The sequence below is a fragment of the Benincasa hispida genome, chromosome 6 (genome assembly GCF_027475165.1).
Source record: "Benincasa hispida cultivar pf3 chromosome 6, pf3_genome.v1.1, whole genome shotgun sequence".
Lineage (NCBI taxonomy): Eukaryota > Viridiplantae > Streptophyta > Magnoliopsida > Cucurbitales > Cucurbitaceae > Benincasa > Benincasa hispida.
In genome coordinates, this window is record NC_143483.1 from 54,617,000 (window position 1) to 54,631,729 (window position 14,730).

Sequence of the window (14,730 nt, forward strand, 5' to 3'; positions counted from 1 at the left end):
CCTTACTGTATGCAGCAACTACTAGAGATATCTGGGAGGAAGCCAGGGATCTGTACTCAAAGTCACAAAACGCATCTCGATTGTACACATTACACAAACAGGTCCATGAGTGCAAGCAAGGGACCATGGATGTTACTTCCTACTTTAATAAATTATCAGTATATTGGCAAGAGATGGACCTTTACCGAGAAATTGTCTGGAACTATACACAAGATGGGGCCCAGTACTTGAAACTTGAAGAGGCAGATCAGGTGTATGTGTTTTTGGCTGGATTGAACCCAAAATTTGACAGTTTTCGGAGTCACATATTAGGTCAATGTTGACTTGAAATGTCTTTTATACTAAGTACGATTATTCACACTACTCATGGATGGATGTAATGCAAGTTCATGTCCCCAGCAACGACGCCATAAACTTGCAACGATAATTTTTATATCTTTCGACATACAACATGTGGACAAATATGAGTGTATGTGGACAAATATCTACACTTTATGTGATACTACTTCTAGATATATGCGTTATTACTGAAATGCTTGTATTATGCTATGCATTGTCACAAGTTTCCTTGCGCTGAAACCAAGTATAATTCCAACGCAAGTTTCTCAGAGTAATCTGAGGTTGAACATAGGGATTGTTGTCGTTAGTGTGTTGCATTTGTGATATATGCGACCGGTGTTTTTACAATTAATAAAGTGTGTGTTTGTACAGGAAATAAATTGTGGTAAAGTAAAATTGTGCAGATAAACTAAAGTTGCAGTAATAAAATAAATTGCGATAAAAATAAACCTAAGCTAACTTGATGCAAGATACAAGATACATGATATACATGATGTTGAGTTCGAGACTGACTGTGAAATTTATACAAAGGATTGCGGTATGTGATGGCAAGGCTTTATGGATGAATCAGAAGGAGAAAGAATAATTAGTACAAACGTCGCATGTTTGTTAATTGCGTTAAAGATATAACTAAGATTCCGCTTTCGCTTGGCATACACCTCTCGGTGATCGACAACGTTCCCATATCTCTATGGTGAAATAGGGATGCACGTGGTGAACGCAAGGTTGCTTCCATCACTGGAAGTACTTCTAGCTTTAGTGAACGCATTCTTCTAACCCTCTCTCGATAGGCGAAATGACATCTTCACTTCTGCTCTCACAGGTGAAGATGTCGTCTAGCATGCCTTGATTAAACATAATTATTTCTTTAACCAATTAATTCATTTTCTCAATTATTGCTAATTATCCAAGGGATTAAAAAAACATCATGGAAAAAGTGAAACATGGATGAACGGAAATAGGCAAAGAGATGGAGATGGAAATGATCATAACATTTAATTATAGAATTAAGAGTCTAATACATGGTGTGAATGATAGAAACAAATACAGAAGAGTGTCAACTAAGTATTGCATACTTGAAAGAATTGTTACTTGGTTGTATTGAAAAGAAAAAAATAACTAAGTATACAAGGGAATACAATTAACGCAATACATTTTTTTTTTTTTTGCATGTACAAAGAATCAAAGACATTAGCTTCCATACATAAAAAAATAATAAATAAAGTTATAAATAAAAGAATGACTACAATAAAAAAAAAAAAGGGAAGTTATTGAGGAGGAGGAGGAAGTTCTAGTGGAGGATTTTGGTGAGGTACACGAGAAGCTTCTTCAAAGTGTAGATGCTACTCGAGATGTGGAGGCACCATGGGACCATGAAGATATGCTGTCAAGAAGTTGAAGTACTCATGGTTGCGCTCTGCTAGTTGCCTCTGGTTCAGTTGGATCGTATAGATGTTGCGTTGAATATTGATCATCACATGCCTTGTCATGGCAGCATTGCGTTGTAAATCTTCTACTCACTCGTTTACCACTTCTATTCTCTGGCAGAAGAAGGCCTGTTATTGGGAGAAGAGTTCTTGTTGTTGGGTAAGAAGGGTTCGCATATCTGCTAGTTCAGTAGCTAAGGAGGCAATGGTAGGTTGTGCCTGCAATGTTTCGCCATCAACGTTTTGGGGTTGGGAAGAAGTGCCTTCACCCAAATTTTGTGGGTCATCAACATGTGGCAGTGGAAAGGGACGTTACGGTGATGATGCTGAAGGTGATGATGGAGCTACTGGATATGCGGTTGGAGAATTGGAGGCAAGGAGAAGGTTGGTGAAATTCTCGGGAAGGGAAGAAGAAGGTTGTATAGGAGGGCTTGGAGGGCGAATTATCAAAGGCAAAGGGTCCAAGGGTTCTGGTTCTTGCATTGGTGAGTCTTGGAATTTCCCCTTTCCTTTTGTCATCTTTGCGCTGTTTCTTTTGCTTGGGTTGCTACGGCGCATTTAAATCAATGACGGGCCTCTTCAATGGGAGCTCGGGGCAGTGTGGGGAATCTTTGAGGAGCAACCTCAAAATCTTAACATTTATGAGGCCATGAACTTCAGGCATGGGGTTCTTCCTCAATGCCTACACCCATTGATAGGCATAAACTTGAGACAGTCCATGGGAAGAAATACTGACCTCTTATGTGCCCCACAAAACCTCGAATTTGTCTTGCGATCAACTAGCTCACATCGATTGGAATGTCGCACGCAATGCAATATGCGGCCATGACTCGATCCCTCAAAATTTTTGTCATGGGAAGTCGGGATGAGTCGTCGTTTTACCAAATATACCTAAAGTCACGTCTCGGGAAGCAGTGTCTTGGATGCCAGAGTTCTGATGCCTTTTAATGAAACCGTCCACTTAGTGTTCGGTTGCGTTAATGTTTGCAGCGCATCTTCCATCTGCTCTTCAGTAGGATCATCAATGATTTTATTACCCAGCGCATCTGGGTTGCTCTTCATCAAGTCTAATTCATTGATGTCTCTTGCGCTGAAAGACACCATTTGCCCTTTTATGGTCACCACATCCTTGGTGCCATGTAGTCGTCCGTTGTAGAAGTCGCACACTACCTTTAGAATGACGATGACTGGCCACTGGCAAAATGTTTCCCATCCGTGCTCCAGTACAACGCTTGTAATCAGGTCTGGTAGTGGCGTTGGCGCTGGAAAAAATCCCATCTCCATCAGCATATCATCGTTTTCTCTCTTCTTCGATGGACGCCTCTTAGCCAACGCGGGCTCGCTACTTTTTACAACTGCTTTGCCCTTTTCTTTGGTCAACGCAAGGTGGGATTCTTGCCTTTGTTTCCTTTGCCTTGCCTTGCATTGTTCCTCCTTCTCCTGTTTAGCAAGTTCCTTGCCCTTCTTCTCTCTTATGCACTGAACGTTTTCTCGGCGCTTCCTTTCTTTTTCCTCTTTCTTCTTCCTTTCTTCTTCTTCTTCTTCTCTTTTTTCTTCTTCAATTTCCTTTTCAAATTGCTCAGAGGCTAGTAAAATGTGCTGTTCCTCTTCGAGCCTTTTCCTTTCTTCTTCTGCTGAAATCTCATTGTTGCGGCACACCTCTTCATCTTGTAATTTTCTTTTTCGACTACCTTCTACGATGATGAGTTTTGCTTTTAACATTTTCTCCTTCTTCTCTTCTTCCTCCTTTCTTCTCCTCTCCTACTCTTCTAACATATCTATCAAAATTGGAGGGTCAATGGTTGACCCTTGCGGCGCATTCTCCTTGTGACGCCGTGTCAAGGGGGTGATTTCTACATCTTCTCCTTCGTCAGTCGCGACCGTTTGCGGTGTTTCATGTTGTGCTGATTCTCTTAGTTGCGTTAATTCCCCCTTTTCCTCCCTCCCAGAGGTGGATTCTCCGTCCAGTTCTGGGCTCTCAGCCTTCTTTCTCCTCTCTTCCTCTTTCTTCAGGTGCCTCTCTTCCCGCCTACATTCCTTCTTCTCATCTGTCCTCCGTTCCTTCTTCTTGATTGGATGGGCTTCCTCATTTCCTTCAGCCCTCTTCTCTTTGATCTTCTTCTTCTTCTTCTCCTCTTCAACCACTTTAGACAGCTTCTCCGCCGTCGCTTCCTCCAAAGCGACCCTGATAGGTCCCTCATAGGATTCTGCATTAGTAGTTTCCTTAGGATCCAAGATTGCCAGAGCACTTCTCCTTGATGCTTTCTCCATCTCCTCCTCCAAAGGCAGTGGGTCCTTTTTTTTTTTTTTTATTAAAGAAAAAAAAATCATTAGTTAAGGCTTTATTTTGATATCCAAGAAGTTGTTCTTCTCTACTGAAAGTGGAGAATTATTTTTAGTATTACGGGAATACTATATCTCCTTGTCCACACTATAAATTTGTCTTTATAAAACTTTGTGGACCCTACATTAATATTAGTGGGTTTCACACAAAGAATTCAACCATCTTTTGAGACGTTCCTCCAAAAAGAATGTCATCAACATAAATTTGAACAATAATAAACTTTTGATAAGATCTCTTTAGTTTCAGCTGATGGGGTTAGCATTGATTCCCAAAAGATAGAAGCAATCGTTAATTGAGAACGACGCCTGAATGTAACCGAAGTACGAAGTTTTCTGGGTTTATCAGGTTATTATAGGAGATTCACGAAGGGATTTTCTAAGATAGCTCGGTTGGTTCACAACCCCAGCTTTGGGCAGTCCTCCTCCTTTCTCCAAGTTGCTGAGTATACTCCCAAACACCTCCTTGTCATCCTGTTTCTTCTTTTCCCTTTCAGAGGACAATGTTGGGAGTAGGGTGCTTTCTAAGCTCTACCGCTTTTTGAACTGGAGTGGCCTGTCTGCTAAGGGATTTCGCCGGGGTCTTCCGGCGACTCGAGGGATGGTGTGTGGCTGGGCGGCGAGACGACGGCTGGCTGTAAGGAATGCCGCCTCTCGCATAGAGAGTTGGCTTTCGAGGGTGATGAGGGTAAAGAAGATGGTTGGGGAGACTGATTTTCCATGGATGCTAGAGTAAAAGAACTCAGAAATTTTTTTAGGGTTTTGGGAAGGAAGAAAGTTTAGTATGCAAAGTTCTAGGGTTTCTATTTGAAAAATGATGCAAGTAAACGACCTAAGACGAAGAGACGGAATTTATAGGTTTTGCCTTGATGAGCCCAACGCAAATTCTACGGTGGCAGACCTCACATTTATGAAATTGTAGAGTCGTGCGTCCTTTCGTCTACAGATTCATCATTTCCTTGGAAGCTAAAGCGATTAGACATCTCAATTTGCAAAAAAAAATTTCTTTGGCATTTTATTTGGATGGGCGCAAGGTTAAGAGCCAACGCAATGAATTTACCAATGCAAATGCATTTTTGCAGAGAACGGGCAACAACGCATTTATCCCCGCAACACACCTCTTAACTCTATGCATTTCTGGAGGACGGGCGTACGGTATTTCTACCAGTGCAACACTACCTCAACATAGTGCATTTTTGCTAAGGACGGGCAAAGAACACATACGAGCGCAACACACCCCTCAACGTAATGCATTTGAGTTGGATGAACGCAAAGTGTATCTTGTTGGTACAAGATGCACCCACCATCGCAATGCATACCGGATGTTGATTGTTTTGTTATTATTATTTTTTTTTTCATCAACGCAAGTCATATGGACCTTGCAGTAATAATTCTCTTCTTATTAAACAATCCTTCACCAGGTTTTAAGAATAACGCATTTAATACGGAAAAGTAAGGAATATAAAGAGAACACGGAAATAAATGCAAGAGAATTAAATGAAGCATAAATTCATAACGCAATAAAAAAAATTGAATGAAGCAATAAATGAAAAAGTTCATAAAGCAATAAAGAAAGGAATTAAGAAAGCATGTAAACATAGAATTTAGAGATATGGATCGGAAGATAGTTTTCCATGATGAACGCAATCCACACCTCCGTAGGCGGTCCAGATTTCCTGCACAATGTCTTCAAGGAAATTGTTCCTTCCCATAAGACCCAGGGGCTTCGGAATTGCTCGGCAACGTTCCAGGTGTTCTATTACGTAACTCGGATGCCAGCTAACCTACTTGAATCTCCAAATTTCTAATTGAAGACGCCTGTGCCTGCATCACCGCATCATTTTTATCCATGTATTGCTTGAGCAGGGACTCCAATGAATTACTAGAGGTGTTAGAGGAGGATGGTTGATGTTGCGGTTGTCTCTGTTGCCCTTGATTATGATTTTGGTGAAATGGTGGAGGGTTTCCTTGATTCCTTGAGTTGCTATTCTGATGGTTACTTGACCCACCTTGGTTATGAATCCCTCCCCAACTCAAATTAGGGTGATTCCTCCAACCAGGATTGTTCTGGATAGCACATACTTGCTGCATGCTCGATGGGCACATTTCCATTGCATGGCTTCCTCCACAATTTACACAACTGATTACGGCCACTTGTGCCGACGCATTGGGTTGCGCTGATCCTTGGGAGAGGGCACCTTGATTAAGCGCCATCGACTAAAGGATAGAGGTCACCACTCTTTTCTAGCTCCATCGTGAAATGGAAAAGAAAACTATGAACAAAGGTGTGAACTTGTAAAGTGATGAAGTAATCGATTGCTTAACCCCTTCTCTGAAGAATGCACTTGGTATTTATAGGGCATCAAAGGTGAAAGGCGGCTTCTCTCTCCTGGTTGTACAGATGGGACAGCTTTAATTCTTGATTGACGCGCTAAATAGCTGTCACCGATAAAGCTGGATGTACTTTGTGACCGTTATCGGCTGTCAACTTAATTTGGATCCAAATGCTGTCAGCTTTTTGTCCCATCAATCTTAATTTTCCTTTCGTCCAGATGCGTCCACCATGTTGCGGTGATTCTTCTTGGGTGGATGTTTGCGAGCACGATCAATGCAAAGTCTTGCGAAGAAGTTGCGCTCGATCGATGTATTCCTATGATCGCATTCTTTGCATTGTGTTAGCTATTATTCTGCACAAAAATATAGAGATCAACTGCCCTAATGCGTTGGATGCATGCGACCGCAATATTGTAGAATTTATGCTTAATGAACGCAATTTAACATATTCTATCAACGCCATCCAACATTGTTTAAGAACTTAGTACTATGATAACGTGCATTTCTGTCCGTTATCACACCCTCAACTTTAAACAATGTTTGTCCTCAAGCATAAGCTAAAGATTCCTTTAGCAACTTAACCACAAAATTCTTTTCTTAAATTTCTCAAGGATACTTCATTCAAATCCTATATACTAGAATTTTCTTAAGTTTTATTCAAGTCTACTCTTAAAATATTTCTAAGACTTAGGGACTGCAAGTTTAACTTTCAAAAGGACTTTAATAAATTCTGGAACATTGCATGATTTATTTCAAAAAGAAAATTTCTACCGGGGTGACAAAATATTTATCCTTGCACAAAAATTTTCTTTATTGCTATTTTTTTTTCTAACCTTGTGCTGATACGAGTGCCTTGCCTTCGTTTTGGCTTGCCCCCACGGGTGTCATGCGAACATCCAACTACGAGCAATGCACTTTTTTCTCAGACTAAACTCATACCGAGTTGGCATTGGAGTTACGGTTATTGATTTATACATTGATCCTGGTAATTTACTTTCATTTTGGCTTGCCCCCACGTGTGTCATGCAGACATCCAACTATGGGTAAGTGCCTTTCACAACTTAACTCTTATCAACTTGGGTTTCCCCTTTGTGTTGACAGTGGAGTTGTTATTCTCAATTTTTTTTTTTATAGAACTGAAAATAGCAAGGTCGAAATAAATACCTCACCCCCAAATTTAAAATGCGGCAATGTCCCCATTGCCAAAAGATTAAAATAAGTTATGTGATGTTCTAGAATACGTTGTAAAGAGAGTTTGAAAGAAAGCTAGCAAACCCCTAACTTCCAGAAATATTTTATGAGGTGACTATCTTAAGATTAAGTTGACTCTAATATATACGAAAGAAATAGAAGCACATTTTTTCATCATTGAAATTTTACTTGGCAAAGAAACAAAATGTAGTAAACTACTAAATTTATCTACTTGCTAAAGGATTGCGATAATCAAGAAGGATGTGGTGATAAAACTTCAAAAAGCGAAATGCAATGTGATAGCGCAAAATTTGAAATAAAGATAAGGAAGAGTACACCGCCAAATTTTGCGTTGTCGCCTGGATTGTGTTGACGCATCCATCCTTGCGGCGATCTTTGTTCTGTGGGTTGCAGTGATGGAATAAGATGAATGCTTCTTCACGTAATATCATCGCAATCCAGTGCATCGATCATTGTAAGAAAAAAAAAGAGAGGGTCAAATTATTTTAAACAAAAGAAAAATCATTAACACAATTTTTTTTTTTTTTAGAAGATAGCTAAAAGATAGTGAAGATTCTGAGTAGTGGAGAAAAGAGTAGAAGACTTGAAGTTTTCCAAAACTTCCGTCCCTGAGAAATTGCGATCATGTGACAACGCAGGGACCACCTTCTTCCTTTTTTATTCAAAGTTTCTTAGTTCCATGGAGTCGACTTGGCGATGCCAGTCTTCTCCATGGTATACCTTTACTCACTGCCCATTGACTTTGAATATGTTGGTACCGTCGTCATTTGATAATTCTACCGCGCCATGCAGAAGTACTTGTCGAATTATGAATGGTCCGGACAACGAGACTTTAGCTTTCCCGAGAAGAGTCGCAGACGTGAATTGAAAAGCAAGACCTTCTGCCCGACTTGGAGGTTCTTTTCGCATATGCATTGATCATGCCAGCGTTTGGTGCACTCCTTATAAATTTTTGCATTTTCATATGCGTTGTTCCTCCATTCTTCTAGCTCGACCAATTGCATTTTCCCCGTCTCCCCTGCTTCCTTTAAATCGAAATTTAGTTTCTTGACCGCCCACAATGCTTTATATTCTAGCTCCAAGGGCAATGACATGCTTTCCCATGAAATCAATCCCCCATACGTCGAATAGTTCCAGCTCCAAGATAGTATTCATCGGCATTGCGTTCTTCCATGAAATGTTACCAGTGCGCTGGCACCGATCACATTTCATTGTGTAGTCAGCAGCATCCTTAAATAACGAAGGCCAGAAGAATCTACTTTGTAAAACTTTGGTTGCAGTACGTTGTCCTCTAAAGTGCCCTCCATAAGAAGAATCATGGTACTGTGACAATATGCGTTGTTGAGCAGCATCTGGTATGCATAATCGAATGATTTGGTCTGCACCTCTTTTATACAGATTCAACTCATCCTAATAGCAGTGTCTGCATTCATTCTTGAGCTTCTTCTATTGATGGTAGGTGTAATCTTCAGGAAATTGTTCACAAACCAAATAATTAAAGATGTCCGCATACCATAACAATTCTTCTTTTTGAAACAGCTGCTTGTCTGGGAACACAACACTCACTTCAAATTCATTGCGGTCAACCTCAGGATTTTCTAGTTTGGACAAGTGATCTGCAACTTGATTCTTTGTCCCCTTTCGATCAATTATCTCGATATCAAATTCTTGAAGAAGGAGAACCCATCTGATTAATCTCAGCTTTGCGTCCTTCTTTGTCATCAAATATTTGATTGTTGAGTGATCAGTATGAATGAGTACCTTGGTTCCTAACAAGTATGCCCAGAATTTTTCCAACACAAAAATCATAGCCAGGAGCTCTTTTTCGGTGGTGGTATAACTAAGTTGTGTAGGGTTCAGGGTTTTACTAGTATATGCGATGGGGTGTAAAATTTTTTTCTTCTTTTGCACTAGTGTGGCTCCCATCGCATACCCACTTGCACCACACATGATTTCGAACGGCAGTGTCCAATTCGGCGTAATTAAGATGGGTGCGGTAATCAGTGCACGAAATGCGTCGAGGCAATTGTTGTCAAATTCAAACTTTCTATCTGCCTTTAGTAACGCACTCAATGGTCTTGCTATCTTAGAAAAGTCTTTAACGAATCGCTTGTAGAATCCAGCATGCCCCAGGAAGCTTCATACTGCCTTCACGTTGGTTGGAGGTGGAAGCTTTTCAATTGCGTCAATCAGTGCTTTGCCCACCTCCAACCTTTCTCGAGAGACCTTGTGCCCCAACAATATACCCTCTGTCACCATGAAGTGACATTTTCCCCAGTTAAGCACCAGGTTCGTCTCTTCACATCTTTTCAGAATTTTCTCCAAATTGGCCAGGCAACTTAATAAGTGTTCCCATAAACAGAGAAGTCATCCATAAATATTTCTCCTGAGTCCTCGAGATAATCTGAAAAGATTTCCATTATGCACCTCTAGAACGTTCTTGTGCATTACAAAGGTCGAACGGCATGCGGCGGAAAACACATGGCCTATATGGACAGGTGAATGTGGTCTTGTCTTGGTCTTCAGGAGCTATCATGATCTGATTGTACCCGGCGTATCCATCAAAGAAATAGTAAAAATCATTCCCTGCTAATCTATCTAGCATTTAATAAATGAATGGCAGAGGGAAGTGATCCTTCTTTGTGGTCGCATTCAATTTGCGATAGTCCATACATATGCGCCATCTAGTGATGGTTCTTTGCGGTATTAATTCATTGTTCTCATTGGGGACTACAGTCATTCCGCCCTTCTTCGGCACACATTGCACGGGGCTGACCTACGTGCTATCTGCAATGGGATAGATAATGCCCGCATCCAGCCACTTGATAATCTCCTTTTTAACGACCTCTTTCATCACAGGATTAAGTCTGCATTGATTCTCAATGGTTGCTTTGTGGTCGTCCTCAAGACGAATGTAGTGCATGCAGTACGCGGGGCTAATTCCTCTGATATCAGCGAGCGTCCAGCCGATTGCTTGCACATGTTTTTTGAGAATGCTCATCAATGCATTCTTTTGATCTGCGTTAAGTGTGGAGAAAATTATCACTGGCAGCTTTTCATTCTGCCCCAGAAATGCGTACTTCAGATGTGTTGGTAGGGTTTTTAGTTCAAGGGTTGGTGGCTCCACGAGAAAAGGTTGCGTTATTTTTCTTTCTTCGTTCAACTCTTCTTCTTGTATTGCGATTGATCCTTCTTCTTTGTTTGTTTTTGCTACGATCGCATTGCAGGCAGCTACGGATGCGTCGGCATCCTCTTCTTCATACTCTTCATCAGAATTTTCTTTTTCAATCAAATTCAAGTCATCTTCTGAATCTTGCAGGTCTTCCTCATCAGGAAATTTCATGGCACGAATTATATTAAATTTGAGCTTCTGTCCATTTATGCTCAAAGTAATCTCGCCCTTGTGCACATCAATTTGAGCACGACCTGTTGATAGGAAAGATCGCCCCAAAATGATGGACACATCTTTATCAGCCTCATAATCCAGAATGATGAAGTTAACTGGCAAAATAAATTTATCAATTGTAATTAGCACGTCCTTCACCTTACCCTCTAGATGAACCAGAGACCTATCGGTTAGTTGGAGAATCATGGATATGGGCACAAGTTGCCCCACATTTAGTTGTCGAAAGATTGACAGCGGCATCAAATTTATGCTGGCCCCCAAGTCACACAGGATTTTCCCAATATAAAGTCCTCCTATGGAGCAAAGAATAGTGAAGCTCCTAGGATCGCTCATCTTTGGTGGGATAATAGATTTAGAACTTTGCGTTAATGCCATCATGGAAAATTTTCCAGCGCCTCTTTTCTTGGTTACCATGTCCTTCAGAAACTTGGCATAGGCAGGCATTTCCTCAATCGCTTCACTGAAAGGAATGTTAACATGTAATTGCTTTAACATAGATAGGAAGCATTGGTACTATACCTCTTCGTTTTACCTCTTCTTTAGCCTCTGAAGGAAAGGTGGTAACTGGACTTTCACGATTCCCATTTCATTTGACTTTGAGGTTGACGCAACCTCAGGTTCTATTGCTTCATTTTCTTTTTCTTCTTCTTGTGTTGCCGCAACCTGCGATAGAGGTCGATCTGTTCTGCTCCTTCTTTTCTCCCTCCACAGTCTTTCCACTGTGCAATGTCATAACTTGACATTGCTCCTTACCTGAACCCCCTGGGTTGCATGGAAGCTCGGTTGAACTTGGCAGTGCCCTCTACAGTCTACTTTTGAGCTCATTTGCAATCTGGCCCATTTGTAATTCAAGGTTGTGGATGGATATGGCCTGGCTTTGAAGCACCGTCTCATTTTTCTCTATATATTGTTTCAATAGGCCTTCTAGGGAAAAAGATTACGGTGGTTGTTGTGAGCTACTCGCTTGGTTGCTCTGTTGACCGTTGCTGCGTTGAAAGAACCCTGGTGGCCCTTCTTTTTGTGCCATCGATTAAAATTTTGTTGTGGATTCTTCCAAGCAAAGTTTGGGTGATTTTTCCACCTGGGGTTGTAGGTGTTGGAAAAGGGGTTGTTCTTCACAAAATATATAGACTGTGGGTTTTGTGGACAATCCTCCATCGCATGCCCATCACCGCAAGTCGCACACCTTGCTGTGTTTTGACTTATTGCGTTGATTTGCCCACCTTGCAGTGTTGGGCTACTAATCGTCATTCCTTCAATCAAATTCATCATTATGGTCATTTGGTTTTGCAATGAAATAATAGCACCGTTATTTGCGTCAAAATCTTTGAGTCTTAATCTCTGGTCACTCTCCCTCCAGTCTTCATGATTCTTGGAGATGCGATCTAGGATATTCTTCGCCTCATCATAAGTCTTGTCAAGTAGACCACCAGCTACTGCCGCATTGGCAGCAGTCTACGAAGCAAGATTTAAACCATGGTTGAAAATTTCTATTTGAAGACAGTCTGGCAGCCCATCATGCGGACAATCTCGGAGCAACCTTTTAAACCTCGCCCAGGCATCATTGAGCGATTCGTCCATATCTTGTTCAAAATTAGTAATAAGCTTTCTCCGTCTAGCATTCTCTATAGGTGGGAAATACTTCTTCATAAACTTCTCCACCACCTGCTCCCAAGAAGTGATCTCTCTTGGTTTGAGCGAATAGGCCCATTTCCTAGCCTGATCACAGAGAGAAAATGGAAATAGCATTAGTCGAACCTCCTCAGTAGAGATGTTCGGGAACACAAAAGTATTGCAGATTTCAATAAAACTTCGGAGGTGGGCATGCGGATCCTCACCACGCCTTCCTCCGCATTGACCTGCAGCCTGGATTATCTACAGCATCACCGGTTTCATTTCAAATCTACTTCTGTCTAAGGTAGGCCTCATGATTCCCGAAAAGAAATCATAGAGGTTTGGCGATGCATAGTCCCTAATGAGCCTATTGCGATCGTTGGCCAACAGAATTGGATTTGCCATGACATTGTTGTTGTTTGGTGCTTCATTCCTAGGCTGCTCCGCCATCTCTTCTTTATCGGATTGTGGTTGTTGTTGGCGGTTCCTTAGTCTCCTTCAAAATGTTCTCTCAATCTCTGAGTCATAGTTCACTAGAGATTGAGAGTTCTGCAAAGAATTCACAAAAATTATCGTTAACAACTATTTTGCCGAAGTCCAACGGCGCCAAAAACATGATGCGTTATTTTATTAAATGTGAAAAATGTGGATGATATGTGTTGATGGATAGCATTGTGCACTCAAGTTTCCCCAGTGGAATTCAAGTGTAAATTCCTCTGAGTTTCCTGGTAAGTCCAAGGTCGAACACAGGAACTTGTGAAAATAGTTGCATTAGAGATTTTTATGAAAACTTGCGGTAACTGATTGAATAAATAAGTGTTGAGTTGTTGTTGCGTTAATGAAAATAATAAGAAATGCGGCAGAGTTTGAAAAGAGTTGGCAACGGGAAATACGATGAATATGCGGTGAACGGGTTGATAAGGGTTTCAACTAACACTCCCTAGGTTACGTTCATGCCTTGCGATCATGCAACATGCATACAATAGTAAACCACCTCTCGGCGTGAATGTCACGGTTCTAAGGCTAGAACGCATGTGATAAATATGCGATAAGTCTACAGGTTTACACATAAACCTCTATTTCTATTTATGCAATGACAATATGACATTCACACAAATATGCGACCGCATAATATCATTCCTATTCCTAGGATGCATGCGATGCAAGTTGACAAATAGAGCTTATCTCTAAGTCACCATTTCTTGTTTATGCAGGCCTAATCTCTCTCTTTCAAGTCAGATTCTAACCTAGCTCTCTCGAGACATTAGGTTCTTTCTTTAGATTCTCTCTCGAGCAACTCTAAAGGGATGTTTCGTACAGCATAAAACAAGACAATCACAAGCAATGAACTTCCTAGATCATGTTAGCTTAGTTCTTCTCAACCCATTCAACTAGTTTAACTACTTATGTGTATTAAGAGAGTGAGCAAATGTAAAAATAGAACTTCCATTGAATAGATAAAAGATGAAGTACAGAATAACAATGCAAGTATAATAAAGAGCCTGGAGCAATTTCTTGCCACCAGGTGTTACACTATTCTACTCATGCTCTAAAGATATTCTCGCTTTCATGAGAGTCAACCCGCTCTCTACTCTTACGCCCCAAGGTTCTCTCTCGAGCCGCCTTGGACGATCTCTAGCGTCACCACTCTTCTCTAGCTCCGCCATGAAATGGAAAAGGAAACTATGAACAGAGGTGTGAACTTGTAAAGTGATGAAGTAATCGACTGCTTAACCCCTTCTTTGAAGAATACACTTAGTATTTATAGGGCATCAAAGGTGAAAGGCGGCTTCTCTCTCCTGGTTGTATAGATGGGACAGCTTTAATTTCTGACTGATGCACTAGATAGTTGTCACCGATAAAGCTAGATGTACTTTATGATCGTTATCAGCTGTCAACTTAATTTGGATTCGACTGCTATCAGCTTTCTGTCCCATTGATCTTAATTGTCCTTTCGTCCGGATGCACCCACCATGTTGTGATAATTCTTCTTGGGTGGATGTTTGCAAGTACGATCAACGCAAAGTCTTGCGGTGAAGTTGCGCTTGACCGATGTAT

At 41.0% G+C, this 14,730-nt stretch overlaps 1 non-coding gene across 1 annotated transcript; it reads left to right on the forward strand.

Annotated features, from left to right (window-relative positions):
• Positions 1 to 12,568: 12,568 nt before the first annotated feature.
• Positions 12,569 to 12,675, forward strand: LOC150035775 (small nucleolar RNA R71). The gene has a single exon (XR_016530391.1). It is a non-coding gene; the product is annotated as a small nucleolar RNA R71 (small nucleolar RNA).
• The last annotated feature ends 2,055 nt before the right edge of the window (positions 12,676 to 14,730 follow it).